Raw genomic sequence first — 19,054 nt, 5'->3', positions numbered from 1 at the left:
CGTTGATGCGAGACATGGAGGAGAAGCATCAGAGAGGTTCTGGAAGGTATCGACGGGAATGTGGAATCATATGGACTCCAGACCCATGGCCAGCTGTGCTAGGTTTATCGGTTGGGAATCAATGGCGCGAATGGCCCGATCGAGATGGTCTCACATATTCTCGACTGGGTGTAAATCTGAGGAGTCTGATGAACTCGTGTCTACCGAAAACCCCACCCTGGTACTCTCAGATCAACCACGTATACTGTGAGGTGTGTGATATATTGAAGTGACCTGCTGGTAGGTGGTATCGTGCTGAAGAAGAACAAACTGTGTGTAGGGGTAGACATGATCTCCAAGGATAGACGCATACTTCTGTTGATCCATTGGGCCATAAAGAGTGACGAGATCGGCCAGGAATGCCACAAATACATTCCTCACATCACAACACTTTCTCCTACAGCCTGGTCACATCGTTCAGACGTTCCACGCCGAACACGCCAACGGCCATCTGTCCAGCGGAACATATACCTTGATTCATCTGAAAAGGCCACCTGATGCCGCTCAGTGAACGTCCATTTGCGCTACTGACGTGCCAATTAAATCCTTTGTTGGCAACATACAACAGTCAGAATGGGTCGTGACCCAGGCGCCTGTTGTATAAGCCCATACGCAGACACTGTACGCAGCCCCTTGCCTTCGGGAACGCTTAGACGCCTGACTCGAAAGCCAATGAGCAGACAAATAATGTGAAAATTCCTGGTAGATTAAAACTATGTGCCAGACCGAGACTCGAACTCTGGACCTTTACGTTTCGCGGACTAGGGCTCTACCAACTGAGCTACCCTAGCAAGACTCCCGCCGCGTCCTCACAGCTTTACTTCTGCTAGTACCTAGTCTCCCACCAAACAAACTTTACAAAATCTCTCCTGCGAACCTTGCAGAACTAGCACTCCTGAAAGAAACGATACTGTGGAGACATGGCTTAGCCACAGGCTGGGGGATGTTTCCGGAATGAGATGTTTACTCTGCAGCGGAGTGTGCGCTGATATGAAACTTCCTGGCAGATTTAAACTTTGTACCAGACCGATCAGCCCGCATCTCGTGGTCGTGCGGTAGCGTTCTCGCTTCCCACGCCCGGGTTCCCGGGTTCGATTCCCGGCGGGGTCAGGGATTTTCTCTGCCTCGTGATGGCTGGGTGTTGTGTGCTGTCTTTAGGTTAGTTAGTTTTAAGTAGTTCTAAGTTCTAGGGGACTTATGACCACAGCAATTGAGTCCCATAGTGCTCAGAACCATTTGAACCATTTTTGAACCAGACCGATCATCCTCCTAAGAACCATGGACCTTGCCGTTGGTGGGGAGGCTTGCGTGCTTCAGCGATACAGATAGACCGAACCGTAAGTGCAACCACAACGGAGGGGTATCTGTTGAGAGGCCTGACAAACGTGTGGTTCCTTAAGAGGGGCAACAGCCTTTTCAGTAGTTGTAGGGACAACTGCCTGGATGACTCACTGATCTGGCCTTGTAACACTAGCCAAAACGGCATTGCTGTGCTGGTACTGCGAAAGGCTGAAAGCAAGGGGAAACTACACCCATAATTTATCCTGAGGGCATGCAGCTTTACTGTATGGTTTAATGATGATGGTGTCCTCTTGGGTAAAATATTCCGGAGGTAAAATAGTCCCCCATTCAGATCTCCAGGCGGGGACTACTCAGGAGGACGTCGTTATCAGGAGAAAGAAAACTGGCGTTCTACGGATCGGAGCGTGGAATGTCAGATCCCTTAACGGAGCAGGTAGGTTAAAAAGGGAAATGGATAGGTTAAAGTTAGATATAGTAGGAATTAGTGAAGTTCGGTGGCAGGAGGAACAAGTCTTTTGGTCAGGCGAATACAGGGTTATAAATACAAAATCAAAAAGGGGTAATGCAGGAGTCGGTTTAGTAATGAATAAAAAAATAGGAGTGCGGGTAAGCTACCACAAACAGCATAGTGAACAATGGTAAGACAGAGATTTAGGAACCAGGTTTTACATTGTAAGACATTTCCAGGGACAGATGTGGACTCCGTCCACAATATATTGGTTATGAACTGTAGATTAAAACTGAAGAATGTGCAAAAAGGTGGGAATATAAGGAGATGGGACCTGGATAAGCTGACTAAACCAGAGGTTGTACAAAATCTCAGGGAGAGCATAAGGGAACAATTGACAGGAATGGTGGAAAGAAATACTGTTGAAGAAGAATGGGTAGCTTTAAGAGATGAAGTAGTGAAGGCAGCAGAGGATCAAGTAGGCTAGTAGAAATCCTTGGGTAACAGAAGATATATTGAATTTAATTGATGAAAGGAGAAAATATAAAATGCAGTAAATGAAGCAGGAAAAAGGAATACAAACGTCTCAAAAATGATATCGACAGGAAGTGCAAAATGGCTAAGCAGAGATGACTAGAGGACAAATATAAGGATGTTGAGGCTTATCTCACAAGGGGTAAGATAGATACAGCCTACTGGAAAATTAAAGACCAATTTGGAGAGAAGAGAATCACTTGTATGAATATCAAGAGCTCAGATCGAAACCCAGTTACTAGCAAAGAAGGGAAAGTAGAAAGGTGGGAGGAGTATACAGAGGGTCTATACAAGGGTGATGTACTTGAGAACAATATTTTGGAAACGGAAGAGGATGTAGATGAAGATGAAATATGAGATACGATACTGCGTGAAGAGTTTGACAGAGCACTGAAAGACTTGAGTCGAAGATAGGACTCAGGAGTAGACAACATTCCATTAGAACTACTGACGGCCTTCGGAGAGCCAGTCCTGAAAAAACTCTACCATCTGGTGAGCAAGATTTATGAAACAGGCGAAATACCCCCAGACTTCAAGAAGAATATAGTAATTCCAATCCGAAAGAAAGCAGGTGCTGACAGATGTGAAAATTACCGAACCATCAGTTTAATAAGTCACGGATGCAAAATACCTACGCGAATTCTTTACAGACGAATGGAAAAACTGGTAGAAGCCGACCTCGGGGAAGACCAGTTTGGTTTCCGTAGAAATATAGGAACACGTGAGGCAATACTGACCCTACGACTTATCTTGGAAGCTAGATTAAGGAAAGGCAAACCTACGTTTCTAGCATTTGTAGACTTAGAGAAAGCTTTTGACGATGTGGACTGGAATACTCTCTTTCAAATTCTGAAGGTGGCAGGGGTAAAATACAGGGAGCGAAAGGCTATTTACAATTTGTACAGAAACCAGATGGCAGTTATAAGAGTGGAGGGACATGGAAGAGAAGCAGTGGTTGGGAAGGGAGTGAGACAGGGTTGTAGCCTCTCCCCGATGTTATTCAATCTGTATATTGAGCAAGCAGTGAAGGAAACAAAAGTAAACTTCGGAGTAGGTATTAAAATCCATGGAGAAGAAATAAAAACTTTGACGTTCACCGATGACATTGTAATTCCGTCAGAGACAGCAAAGGACCTAGAAGAGCAGTTGAACGGAATGGGTAGTGTCTTGAAAGGAGGATATAAGATGAACATCAACAAAAGCAAAACGAGGATAATGGAATGTATTCGAATTAAGTCGGGTGATGCTGAAAGAATCAGATTAGGAAATGAGAAACTTAAAGTACTAAAGGAGTTTTGCTATTTGGGGAGCAAAATAAGTGATGATGTTCGAAGTAGAGAGGATATAAAATGTAGACTGGCAATGGCAAGGAAAGCGTTTCTGAAGAAGAGAAATTTGTTAAGATCGAGTATAGATTTAAGTGTCAGGAAGTAGTTTCTGAAAGTATTTGTATGGAGTGTAGCCATGTATCGAAGTGAAACATGGATGATAACTAGTTTGGACATGAAGAGAATAGCAGCTATCAAAATGTGGTGTTACAGGAGAATGCTGAAGATTAGATGGGTAGATCATATAACTAATGAGGAGGTATTGAATAGGATTGGGGAGACGAGAGGTTTGTGGCACAACTTGACTAGAAGAAGGGATCTGTTGGTAGGACATGTTCTGAGGTATCAATGGATCACCAATTTAGTATTGGAGGGCAGCGTGGAGGGTAAAAATTGTAGAGGGAGACAAAAAGATAAATACACTAAGCAGATTCACAAGGATGTAGGTTGCTGTAGGTACTGGGAGATGAAGCAGTTTGCACAGGCTACAATAGCATGGAGAGCTGCATCAAACCAGTCTCAGGACTGAAGACCACAACAAGAACCAGACCGAGAGTCGAACTCCGGACCTTTTCTTTTCGCGAGCAAGGCCTCTACCAACTTAGCTACCCAAGCAAGGCAGGAGACAAGATACTGGCAGAAGTACAGCTGTGAGGACTGTGCGTGAGTAGTGATTTGGAAAAGTTGTAGATTGGTTTCCTGCAAATGGGCTTGCTCTGGACGTTGAGGAAACACAGTACATCCAATATTCTACTGCCAGGAGTACAGTTCCTTCAATAAATGTAACACGTCAACAGAATTCAGTAGCCAGGGTAGAGAATAGTAAGTTTTTGGTTGTACACTCTTTGACATAAAACTTGACCGGCGGCTGGCCGCGCCGATCGCGACATGGGACAAATAAACTGACCAACTCGCTAATTCTCTAAGTCCTCCTATCTCCACAATCTGGCAACATTGTAGACTGCAGCACTTCCTGTAGGACGTCTTGTGCCATGCTAGAGACGACATAGACAGTATACGCTCGTGGTCTATCGGTAGCATGCGTTGTTTTTGTCTACAATGTCTGTGGATCGAGACCAGCTGGCGCAAAAGAATTTTATAGTCCCTTCTGTCTGAATGCTGAAGACTTGAATTTAATGGTAGCGCTGATTCAATCTATTTCACTTTCTGAGACACCGATAAAAAATCCCGGCCAACGTATTTCTTCATTGTCATGGTAATCGTTGCATTATATATCTATGCTGCAAAAGATTGCACGTGGACGCATTCGACATCGAGGTGCAAAATGTTTGATATCTTACGTTATATTCAATTCAAATAAGCTTTCGATGTATTTTTAATTCGTCTATATTTTAAGATGGTTATGCACCTAACGGAAAGTTATTCATCATGGATTATGCTGAATGAGAAATTCTGAATCATCGGTTTTGATTTCCCTACTTTGATACGATATAATGTCGGCGTCAACCGCCTTCTTCCTCGCCGGAAGCTGAAACTTGTATCATTTTGGATTAATAATTACTGAATGTGTCAAATGTCTACATAACCCACAAGGCGTCGTCAGCAACAATCTGGGGAGAACGCCGCATAAAAACCAAACGTCGCGGGCGCCTCCCGTCTGAAGAACCATATCGGACAATCACGACAAGCATTTCGCTGAAGAGCTGCCTCGTAAGAGAGCTGAGAATTTACTGCGTCGTAGCAAGTATTTGTCAACTCTGTGATAGTGCATTTACTTCCGGGTATAGCCCAGCATTACCTCGCTAAATGCACTTCGTATTCGTTTTTCACATCGAAGTCTCATACGAAATAATCCACTCTAAGATTCACTTAGAACTATATTTAATTTCTGGACTACAAGAACGGCGTTCTTATCATAAGTAACACGTGTTTCTGTTTTTTATGTTGCGTCTTGACACTCAAAAAATGGCTCTGAGCACTATGGGACTCAACTGCTGAGGTCATTAGTCCCCTAGAACTTAGAACTAGTTAAACCTAACTAACCTAAGGACATCACAAACATCCATGCCCGAGGCAGGATTCGAACCTGCGACCGTAGCGGTCTTGCGGTTCCAGACTGCAGCGCCTTTAACCGCACGGCCACTTCGGCCGGCGTTTTGACACTCAATCAATATCTCAATGACTATAGGCCACGTATTGCCGCCAGTGTGTCGTTAGATCAGTGGTTCCCCTACGTGTTGCGATGGTTGTGTTATACGGGGTGGCAGTTCCAATTTGGGTAAAAGCAGCAGAACAGAACCTTTTACACTCCTGGAAATTGAAATAAGAACACCGTGAATTCATTGTCCCAGGAAGGGGAAACTTTATTGACACATTCCTGGGGTCAGATACATCACATGATCACACTGACAGAACCACAGGCACATAGACACAGGCAACAGAGCATGCACAATGTCGGCACTAGCACAGTGTATATCCACCTTTCGCAGCAATGCAGGCTGCTATTCTCCCATGGAGACGATCGTAGAGATGCTGGATGTAGTCCTGTGGAACGGCTTGCCATACCATTTCCACCTGGCGCCTCAGTTGGACCAGCGTTCGTGCTGGACGTGCAGACCGCGTGAGACGACGCTTCATCCAGTCCCAAACATGCTCAATGGGGGACAGATCCGGAGATCTTGCTGGCCAGGGTAGTTGACTTACACCTTCTAGAGCACGTTGGGTGGCACGGGATACATGCGGACGTGCATTGTCCTGTTGGAACAGCAAGTTCCCTTGCCGGTCTAGGAATGGTAGAACGATGGGTTCGATGACGGTTTGGATGTACCGTGGACTATTCAGTGTCCCCTCGACGATCACCAGTGGTGTACGGCCAGTGTAGGAGATCGCTCCCCACACCATGATGCCGGGTGTTGGCCCTGTGTGCCTCGGTCGTATGCAGCCCTGATTGTGGCGCTCACCTGCACGGCGCCAAACACGCATACGACCATCATTGGCACCAAGGCAGAAGCGACTCTCATCGCTGAAGACGAAACGTCTCCATTCGTCCCTCCATTCACGCCTGTCGCGACACCACTGGAGGCGGGCTGCACGATGTTGGGGCGTGAGCGGAAGACGACCTAACGGTGTGCGGGACCGTAGCCCAGCTTCATGGAGACGGTAGCGAATGGTCCTCGCCGATACCCCAGGAGCAACAGTGTCCCTAATTTGCTGGGAAGTGGCGGTGCGGTCCCCTACGGCACTGCGTAGGATCCTACGGTCTTGGCGTGCATCCGTGCGTCGCTGCGGTCCGGTCCCAGGTCGACGGGCACGTGCACCTTCCGCCGACCACTGGCGACAACATCGATGTACTGTAGAGACCTCACGCCCCACGTGTTGAGCAATTCGGCGGTACGTCCACCCGTCCTCCCGCATGCCCACTATACGCCCTCGCTCAAAGTCCGTCAACTGCACATACGGTTCACGTCCACGCTGTCGCGGCATGCTACCGGTGTTAAAGACTGCGATGGAGCTCCGTATGCCACGGCAAACTGGCTGACACTGACGGCGGTGGTGCACAAATGCTGCGCAGCTAGCGCCATTCGACGGCCAACACCGCGGTTCCTGGTGTGTCCGCTGTGCCGTGCGTGTGATCATTGCTTGTACAGCCCTCTCGCAGTGTCCGGAGCAAGTATGGTGGGTCTGACACACCGGTGTCAATGTGTTCTTTTTTCCATTTCCAGGAGTGTATTTCCCATTTTAATTACTGGAGTGGCAAACTGTCAGTGAAACTTCGTTATACGAAAGCTGAAGAAAGCCTTCACACACAAATATTCCTGCAATTTCGAATTAGTAAATTATGTTAATATCACGGATGACTGCTTTGCAACTGCCAAGGTGCTTCTACATCTACATCTACATGATTGCTCTGCAATTCACAGATAAGTGCTTGGCAGAGGGTTCATCGAACCACAATCATACTATCTCTCTACCATTCCACTCCCGAACAGCGTGCGGGAAAAACGAACACCAAAACCTTTCTCTTCGAGCCCTGATTTCTCTTATTTTATTTTGATGATTATTCCTACCTGTGTAGGTTGGGCTCAACAAAATATTTTCGCATTCGGAAGAGAAAGTTGGTGACTAAAATTTCGTAAATAGATCTCGCCGGGACGAAAACCGTCTTTGCTTTAATGACTTCCATCGCAACTCGCGTATCGTATCTGCCACACTCTCTCCCCTATTACGTGATAATAAAAAACGAACTGCCGTTTTTGGCACCCTTTCGATGGCCTCCGTCAATAAGGATCCCACACCGCGCAGCAATATTCTAACAGAGGACGAACGAGTGTGGTGTAAGCTGTCTCTTTAGTGGACTTGTTGCATCTTCTTAAGTGTCCAGCCAATGAAACGCAACCTTTTGCTCGCCTTCCCCACAATATTATCTATGTTCAAATGGCTCTGAGCACTGTGGGACTTAACATCGATGGTCATCAGTCCCCTAGAACTTAGAACTACTTAAACCTAACTAACCTAAGGACAGCACACAACACCCAGTCATCACGAGGCAGAGAAAATCCCTGACCCCGCCGGGAATCGATCCCGGGAACACGGGCGTGGGAAGCGAGAACGCTACCGCACGACCACGAGCTGCGGACAATATTATCTATGTGGTCTTTCCAACTGAAGTTATTCGTAATTATAACACCCAGGTACTTAGTTGATTTGACAGTCTTGAGAATTGTACTATTTATCGAGTAACCGAATTCCAACGGATATCTTTTGGAACTCATGTGGATCACCTCACACTTTTCGTTATTTAGCTTCAACTGCCACCTGCCACACCATACAGCAATCTTTTCTAAATCGCTTTGCAATTGATACTGGTCTTCGGTTGACCTTACTAGACGGTAAGCATCATCTGCGAACAACCTAAGAGGACTGCTTCCCTGTAAACTAGTTTCTGGAAAGATTCAAACCGACTGTCAACGATACGAATTTGAGCTTTGCTCGTCATATAGGTCTAATATGTCATGGAGGTTGTTTATGAAGTGAACATGTTGATTAATATACTTCCCCCCCTCAAAATTTTTGCAATAGCATTTAACTGTAGAGGTTTTTTGACACCGACGTTATCAATTCCTTTCCATGCTCTGAAACGTCAAAAACGGTAACTTTTTCTGGTTTAAATCTGATGAACCTAACTATCACTTCGTATCAACGTTAAATATTTCATGAATCCATACATGGAACTCCAAATGTGCAGTGTTCCTGCACTGCTATAGAGCATACATTGCAAGGTATTCACACAGCTTATCGCATAGACTTACAAGGAATGTAACAAAAACTGTAATACATTTTACACTACTGACGCTCACTCTGCCTTGACGAAAACATCCGAATATTGGCCAGAAGTTGCACAGATAATTGACTTTGAAAGAAAAAGAAACGAGGTATGAAGCATTTATCAATTCATCGAATGTAGTGAGGTGGTTTAATTTCGTCCCAGTCTATAGAACTAATTTCGGGCTATGCTCAGCTCTTGCTTTCGAGCGTGAATGGAAATCGTAGAATTTTTCTGTGGAGCAACACTCAACAATAATAAAGCGTTTTAAATTATCAAAAGCGATGTGCGGTAGCAGGCGCTGTCGATAAGGAACGGGGGAGTCCAGGGTTGCTGTCGCCATGGCCGCTGCCGGTAACCGGCAAGTGGATCCTGGAGCTTTACCACATACGGCGTCCAGAGGAGTAGAGTCTGCGAGAAATCTGACGCAAAATGGTGACTGGATAAAATTTTGCTATCGGTGTGTCAGAGCGTGAAATAGATTGATCTGCGCTACCATTAAATTCAAACAGAAGAAGCTATAAAAACGTTTTGCACCAGCTGGTTTCAATCCACAGCTAGTGTAGACAGAAAGAACGCATGCTACCGCTAGACCATGGGCGTAAAGACTGTATGTTCTCCCTAACTTGGGACAAGACTTCCTCCAGGAAATGCCGCAGTCTACAGTGTTGACAGATTGTGAATATAGGCGGACTTAGAGAATTAGTGAGTTGGTCAGTTTATTTGTCCCACGTCGCGATCGGCGAGGACTTAGCCTCTGCAGCGGCCGGCTGCCGGTCGAGTTTTATGTCAAAGAGTGTACATATAGATGAGAATCTTAATTGAAAAATTTATATATTGGATTTCGTAAAGCGATTAGGTTCAGCAGCTTTTGCAGTCAGGATAATTGATAAATTTGAGGATATAGAAATTTGCAAGCTAACATACTTTGCATACTTTCACTCCCTGGTGTCATATGGAATAATATTTTGGGGTTGCTCAACACATAGGAAAAAAGTATTCGCTGTTCAAAAGGAAGTGGTTAGGAGACCTTGCAAAAGCCTCGCAGTACTTTTACACAGTAATGAAACTTGTTCTCAACAACATGGACCAGTTTAAAAACAACAGTGACATTTATGATTATAATATCAGAAGACAGAAAGGCTTACTCTGTTCTCTACTTAACCTATCTTTAGCACAGAAAGGGGTAAATATGCTGCTGTAAAACTTTTCGATAAATTACCAGGTGAGGTGTAATGTCTGACAGACAGCAGTAATAGTTTCAAAAATAAATTCAAATCATATCTCCTTGACAAGTCTTTCTATACCATAGATGAATTCTTGAATAGGAATAAATAAATTTATAGGTAAAATACGTGCATTTTGTGCTAATTAAGAGAATGGGTTAGGTAAAAAAATTTTAAGGTTAAAAAAACAAGCAAACAAAGAAACAAACTTTGATTCATGCGTGCATTTTTTATGCACTTAACACATTCAGCACCATAACGGTTTCCATGAAACTGATCAATGGAACACGTAACTAACTAATTATCTTTTGGACGTTACGTAAATCGTTCTGTTGACGCATTACAATGACTGCTGTGCGTTCCCTGACAACCTTTATGTGCTAGTGCTACCACCTGCCGTCTCTGAATGACCATTTAACGTAGACATCGAACATATGTGGTGGTCACAGTAATGTAAGCGGACCGTGTGTATGAAAATTACATTTGGATTGCTTTGTTTTTTAAAAAAAAATTCAGATCTGAAACAGCTCTGGGCCTCAGAAGATGCTAAGTTGGCGATTCAGTGCTTTCTAGCGCAGAACATGAATATAACGCACATCGATTTCTAAGAGATAACTCTTTCCTCGGACTCCTGATGGCATCGTTGATCGAGCAAGAGTATGGTACGATACGGAATAGTATTTTACGCGTACCTCACCATGGCTATTTTCCAACCGATGTGAAGTGATCGTTCTCCAGCTACGACATAGAGACTAGCAACGGGGATCGTTCTAAAAGCGCCCGTTGTCAGAATAATGCCAGCACTGGTGTCTGAAATCAGTACCTTAAGGTATAATGGTCTACCAGATCTGTACACCTGTCATCCATCATTAAGCCGTGGCCTAACAAAAACTCTATAAAAGTGGAGCGGATATGCTCGGTGTGTTCCCTATTCTGCTCCCTGTACCAGGTGTTAGCAATTTTAAAATGTTAAGGTCTGTGAGAGGCCGAATTTTGTAGTCCCACATTTGTGACAGCCACATATGTTTCTGATAGAAGCAGAGGTTAAAATAACTCAATGACTGTTTGAAATTTAAAACAACGGCCCTCATCTGAAGTTCTTGGAGTTTATAAGGACGACGAAAATGGTTAAAAACAACCCAGACAAACATTTCTGAAGAAATTTTAAAACCAGTCGTTATCGCTCATTCCTTATGTCTCTTAATAGCCGTCTACATCTGGCGTGTACCAGTCGCAAGACTGGAAGATGAGTAAAGAACTGAAAAGTCGCCCACTAATAAAAACCTTGGCAAAGATCTGCTTACTGTGTTGTTATGCTAGCTATATATATTAAAAACAAAGTCAGGCCTAAAACACCCCCTTGTGGGACACTAACTTGATACTAAAATAACGATGGGAGAGGAAGGACTATACGAAAACAGAAAGACGTCCCTGAAAGCTACGTATATGTACTTGTCGGAGGATATTATGCCTCCAAACAACATACCATCTCAAGATCAAGAAGCAGTTAAGTGCTGTTTCTGTAGGAAAGTCTGTGTATAGTCGCCTTAACAGTGCCAGGTTATTAATGGTATTGCGATACCTCCTGAACCTACACTAATAGCGATGAAGGGCCTGCCTGGATTCTAACAATCAGACGAAGTGATGATATAGTATCCACTCCAAGTTAAGGGCAAGACTTGGGATTTCCAATTCTTCCAGAATTCAGGAAGTGTCCAGTCTCACATATTAAGTTAGAATTAGAGAATTTCCTTCGGTGCAACATGCTCCAGTGGATTTTGTCGGACTTGGTGCCGTGTCACTTTGTGAGTGAACGTTGAATCGAAAAGCACATGGAGAGAGGGGAGTTACAAACTTCATTGCAAGCAGAAGTAAAGTCCGGACTGTCTCTCTCAGCAAGCACAAGGTAGTGACAAAAAGTTCATTTTGGTTGCGGGTTTGGTGATTTAAGCGAAATTCTAAGCCACTGTCTGCGGCATGTCTCTCTTAATCGTCAGAAGACTCCAGTTGTTCATTACAACATTAATGGGGCGGCCCCCACCTCTCCCCAACATCCTCCAGTAGATTCCCATACATGGGTTGGTTTATAGGGACTGCCGGTGTTCGCTAACTGGTGCCACGATATCATCTTACTCCCCTTAATTATGTCATTTTGTTTCGCCACCCGACAAGCTGCAAGGTTCGCACATATCATCAACATTTTAACCATTGCAGGTTAACCTGTCCATCATTGCAGAGCGACAGTCCTCACTCCACCACGGGACAAGTGGTCTCCACGGCTGTTCCGAGAACTTCTGTATCGATACTTCAGTAGCGTGGTGGATCTTTCTGCTGAAATGATCAGCCCCATACCGGACGCTGTTTCTACCCTCAAACAAAATGTACATTCACCAGTTAGCCTTGCTGAGCACCAATTTAGGCCATTTTATTCCAAGCATTGCTCTTTCTGGTAGATTAATACAGATTGAGGTCACTGTACTGCATGCCATCTTCTACTTCCTGCTGGATAATACGCGCAAGGGCTATGGAGAGTAAGGATAGATCCATGACAGAGAGTGTCCCCATGCCAGAGATCAGTTATTTGTGGTGGTTTAAAACTTTTTTATTCTTATTATTAAATTTTTTATCATTCTGGCTTTAGTTAATTGAACCTTCAATTAAATCAAGAAAATTACGTACTCGAAAAATCATGTAAAAGTACTTCTTAAATATTGAAATTGGAATGCAATTACCACCATCATAGGTAATGATTGATATCTTTTAGCTAGGTTTCTCTACCAGGTTTGTCTGATGACGAGTAAAATTTTAGGACGTGATTTACGCCTAGGAGCTACCGGGCTTCGTTTTTGCAAAAGTTGAAATATGAGATGCAGTTTCTATTTTGAAAGCAAATTAATAATATTACACTGATTGGTGCCGTTAATATGCGGTCATTCACCAACAGACATCACCAGACAAAGTAAGCCACATTTACTTATCAAATTCATGAAAAAAGCTGTGGCAAAATGGTATGATCGATCGTAGTGATAAACACGATAAAATTAAATATTTATTATTGGGCAAAATGAGTACAGAAAACAGAATCTCTACGTAACACAGATTATTGCGACCGTACTGCACAATGGCTGAACAGGAAGAGAGAGAACACAAAGTCACCGGTACGGTTCATTTAACATTACATAGATACCGTAATTTACAGAGAGACTTTATTGTAATCGCAGTGTCTATTAAGCAGAGATTAAATCGTCTCAGCGCTACTGAGCGAAAACACACTATCTCGAAATCTGATGACACTTGGTGAACATTACACAATAACCCAAATTTTTTAAAGTTTTTAAGTCTTTAAGAAAAAAAATTCAAAATTTTCATTACTTCCTTAGATTGTCCGCTTTATTTTTTTCTTTTCCTTTTATTCGTTTCAGCTGGAGACTGATTTACCTTGACAACGAGTGTACACTACTAGCCATTAAAATTGCTACACCACGAAAATGACGTGCTACAGACGCGAAATTTAACCGACAGGAAGAAGATACTGTGATATGCAAATGATTAGCTTTTCAGAGCATTCACACAAGGTTGGCGCCGGTGGCGACACCTACTAAGTGCTGACATGAGGAAAAGTTTCCAACCGATTTCTCATACACAAACAGCAGTTGACCGGCGTTGCCTGGTGAATTGTTGCGATGCCTCGTGTAAGGAGGAGAAATGCGTACCAACACGTTTCCGCCTTTGATAAAAGTCGGATTGTTGCCTATAGCGATTGCGGTTTATCGTATCGTGACATTGCTGCTCGCATTGGTCGAGATCCAATGACTGTTAGCAGAATATGGAATCGGTGGGTTCAGGAGGGTAATACGGAGTGCTATGCTGGATGCCAACAAGCTCGTATCACTGGTGGTCGAGATGACAGGCATCTTATCCGTGTGTCAGTAACGGATCGTGCAGTCAGGTCTCGATCCCTGAGTCAACAGATGGGGACGTTTGCAAGACAACAACCATCTGCACGAACAGTTCGACGACGTTTGCAGCAGCATGGACTAACAGCTCGGAGACCATGGCTGCGGTTACCCTTGACGCTGCATCACAGACAGGAGCGCCTGCGATGGTGTACTCAACGACGAACCTGGGCGCACGAATGGCTAAACGTCATTTTTTCGGATGAATCCAGGTTCTGTTTACAGCATCGTGGTGGTCGCATCCGTGTTTGGCGACATCGCGGTGAACGCACAGTGGAAGCGTGTATTCGTCACGCCATACTGGCGTATCACCTGGCGTGATGGTATGGGGTGCCACTGTTTAAACGTCTCGGAGCCCTCATGTTCGCACTGACGGTACTTTGAACAGTGAACGTTACATTTCGCACACCCCTGGCTCTACCCTTCATTCGATCCCTGCGAAACCCTAAATTTCAGCAGGATAATGCACGACCCCATGTTGCAGGTCCTGTACGGGCCTTTCTGGATACAGAAAATGTTCGACTGCTGCCATGGTCAGCACATTCTCTAAACCTTCCACCAATTGAAAATGTGTGGACAATGGTGGCCGAGCAACTGGCTCGTCACAATACGCCAGTGACTACTCTTGATGAACTGTGGTATCGTGTTGAAGCTGCTTGGGCAGCTGTACCTGTACACCCCATCCAAGCTCTGTTTGACTCAATGCCCAGGCGTATCATGCCCGTTATTAAAGCCTGAGATGGTTGTTCTGGGTACTGATTTCTCAGGATCTATGCACCCAAATTGCATGAAAATGTAATCACATGTCAGTTCTAGTATAATATATTTGTCCAATGAATACCCGTTTATCATCTGGTTTTCTTCTTGGTGTAGCAATTTTAATGGCCAGTAGTGCAATTTGCCATCCCATTCGGGTGCGATCCTGCCGGAACCTGGCAAAACGACAGGAAAGGCAAAGGCATCCAGTCCCTCTCTTATACACTTTGAAAGCATTACACATTGACAGAATCGCCTCATTTAGTACAATTAATCAGGATGAACAATCTACATCGTTAGAAAAAAATAGGTAGTAATTTTTAGGAATCATTGTATTGGTTTTCGTTACGAAAATATGTGTTTTCTTTTTAAACAGTTTACAATAATCACTCAGTTGAACATTTTCATTGTTGCTCGATGGTTGTAAAGGCGACGCATTGTAGGCGAAGTCAGTCGGGCTGCAGCATTCGCCGTTGCTGTGGTGTTGAGCGGTTACGGCGGCGTGCTCACGATGTTGACAAATCTGCATATGTGTGAGCTACGACGATCAGCGATGGTGCAAGAAGAATGCTGGGTTCTGGACCGGTTGTGCTAGACAGCATCCAGTCGGCTCAGGTACAGGGTTTACATGAAACATTCGTAGATTCGGTCCAGTAACACAATTTTGGTAGTAGGTAGTTGTAATCACTTGCAACACTAATTTGCATCAGTTTGGTCGGTGATAGCTGTGGGTTACAAAGTATACATGTTTGCCTTGTGATACAAAACGTCTAATGTTTGGTTTTTGGTTCAAATGGCTCTATGCGACTTAACTTCGGAGGTCATCAGTCGCCTAGAACTTAGAACTAATTAACCCATACTAACCTAAGGACATCACACACATCCATGCCTGAGGCAGGAATCGAACCTGCGTTCGTAGCGGTCGCCTGGTTCCAGACTGTAGCGCCTAGAACCGTACGGCCACGCCGGCCGGCTATGGTTTTTATTCATGCACTTAACTGTCAGTTGACATCAACACCTTTACTGCACAAACACGTTAATGTTAGTTTCGGTTTCCGCACAGTCATTAATGTCCGCAGAATACCGTGCATTACACGTTTGCACAATGTATATCAAATTTTTCCTTTCTTAAGCACGTAACTTCGCGTCGGTGTGTAATAAGTCACACGTGACCTCACATTCGTAAAGTTCCAGCACTAGAGTCTGTTCCACAGTTTATGCGCGATACACACTGAGTTCCAAATAACACTTCGCTGTGTTCCACTTCAGCGGATCATCACATCACTTCAACGCTGTCCTCTAGGTGAGTACACAAATTAAATTCGCTTGCCACTAAGAGTGCCGTCCATCCGACGTTAGTGCAAAGTGTATGCATTCATTTCACTAGGCGAAATTGTATTATCACGCGTTTAACGTCACTTGATAACACAAGTTTCTTTTTTCTCTTGTATAAAGACCCCTCCCGTGAAATGCAAATTTACGTGCACTACTTTACCACTGACTGTTCTGTTCGCCACTGACAAGTTATTACTCATGTCCTGTCGATACGTGTCATGTTACTTAGAAATGTGCTTAAAGAAAAATCTCACAGCTTATGTACTCTGTTGTTGGTATCAACTGTATCGTTTACATAGTGTTTATGTTCTATAACTTTCTAACTTTTTCCTCTTGCAATTCTTCGCGACATTAATTTTGTTTTGTGGCTGTTTACGGTAGTGACGCCTAGCTTTACAGTGTTTTTGTCAGCATTTAATGCGAGTTTATTCATTATTACAGGAGCTAAGGGCAGCACTGACTGTTTTCACCTCACACAAAGTGATGTGTACCGTTGAAATTAGTCGCGAGAATTAGTGCATACGAATCTGCTTATGGCACAAAGTGGCCATTTCACTGTTATCGAACTAAAATCTCAGTAGTTTTATCACTTCACTTTAAAACACGATCCACTGTAGCTTGCTGTTTATGTTTGCGAACTACATGCTAGGCATAAACAGAAAATTATTTTATCCTAGTACTAATCGTTGCATCTGGACAAAACTTAAAATCTACTAATAGAAAACTTTATCATCTGCATGGATTCTGCCTTACTTTCTTTACTTATAACTGCATAGCAAAATAAATGGAATAATTGCATCCACGAGAATGGTACTAAGATTACATCAAAATATTACATCATAATACTAATGAAATGACTTTACTTAAAAGATTATTTCTGAACTTCTACTGCTAATGTGAAAGTTTGTGGTTTACTTAAGATTTATTTATGCACGTGAAGAAAATAAATTTCTCTTAAGACTACTATTTACACTGCTAAATGTCTTACATACTAACATATTTACAAATTCTCTTAATATTTACATTGGTATATCCACTGTAGGAAATGTTTACTAACCAAAATATTTCTTTATATCTTGTTGCAACATGTGACGGGTTTCATTCGATACAGTTACTGTTGGCTCACTGGACAGAACAGTAGGAGTGACAAAATGTTTCGTGAGGCTATACTTGCATGGTATATACATATCCTTTACTTATACTGGGCTCTTCATGAGAAAGATGTATGTATTTGTTTAAGAGGTTAATCAGTTCCTTTTGTTGTACAGTGTTTAAACAAACTGGTTCATAAACTTTACTTCGTATGTCCTGTCTGCAAGATTGTACATCAAACTCCTGTTGACTGGGTTGTGTTTGATCTAGCAACATAGGAAATTCCTGGTCACATTAAATTACCTCCGGTTTTTTGTATTTGATTCGGACTCCTTGACATAACTTACTGTGAATCGGCTTGATTTTAATGAGTGCTAGGGCTATCCCCTTCCCATTCACTTTTAACACAGATTTGCCGCAATAAAGGTTAACTACTGCATCTCTTTCTTGTAAGAAACTTACTCCCCATACGCTGCTCAATGGTAAACCTTCAAAAACCAGGATCATGCTGTCTATAGCTCCATTACCTGCCTCTCCTAATACATGAGTCTGCATACGTACACCCTTTGACTTATTTCCAAACGCACCAATGATCCTAAAAGTGTGTACCGGCAGCGTATGTGGTGTCTGAAGTTCACAAATCTCATTATAGAATTCTAAAGCCATACAATTTGCCTCTGTCAACAGTAGCTGTGGTTGGTATCCCACCTACTACTGCGTGAAATGAAGCTTTGATTGTTTCGTTTTCTGTTAGTTTACACAAATGGTTTTCTTCGCAAAGTTCACCACTCAGACTTTTGCCCGAACTATATATTATTAAATACGAACTCTGAACAACATTTGCACCCTGCTTCGTCTGCGACCACCATATGAGGGCTGTATGAGGTCCTATTTAGTTTAACGCCTCTGAAGTGCTGGGCATAGTCTTGCCCACCACTTGTGTAATTCTGACTGGTGGCTGTTGCCTCCAGTTTTGTCCAGAACTAATGTGTTCAGCGGCACTGTTCGGTGGTGCAGGAGCGGCAGGTGATTGTGTATTGGTTCCTGTGTTAGGATGCCAATTACTGTTTGACTGCTGTGGTATCGGTTGCCAGCAGTTTTGTTCATTACTGTTATTACTATTGTAATTACCGTACCCGATACCTGTTGTGTTGTCTACGCCTCTTATTAAATGGAGGAGAATTTCTTCCATCCCTTGGTCCCAGGTTATTATTACTTTTGTAAGATGGAGGCTAACTATTCCCATTTTCGTTACCGTTACCACTTTTATTGTGATATTGGTAACAGTTATTGCTGTTGTTACTCGATACTTGAGAGTTACTGCTCCCGTTCAATTTCGCTGCTTCATACATCAGGTCAATAGAATGAAGCGTTGACATGATAAGTTCTACATTTGTGGTTCATGAAGTAGTTTTTCTTTTATTGATACTGATAATTTAGTTTTTAAAAGGCATATGACTTCTTGTTTGAACATTGGTACATCCCAATATTTCGTCTTATTTATATACTTCTCAAAATATTTACGCAGTGTACCCGCTTTATTATTATTATTATTATTAGTCGTAAAGCTCCCAACATGGAAGACGCTAAGTAAAGATGGTTCACTTCTGGGGCTTCTTATTCTTCTTGTTTGCCCACCAGGTCTTCATTCTTTGCGAGAATTCAGCTTTTCTTTCTTCGCTCCATTTTGTTCCAGTTCTCGGCGCTTTTGTCTCTGGTTTGACCTCCCATTTGTCAACTTTAAGTTTGAAATT

This window comes from Schistocerca cancellata, chromosome 6 (genome assembly GCF_023864275.1).
Source record: "Schistocerca cancellata isolate TAMUIC-IGC-003103 chromosome 6, iqSchCanc2.1, whole genome shotgun sequence".
Taxonomy (NCBI): Eukaryota; Metazoa; Arthropoda; class Insecta; order Orthoptera; family Acrididae; genus Schistocerca; species Schistocerca cancellata.
Note: the sequence above shows the minus strand (reverse complement) of the source record.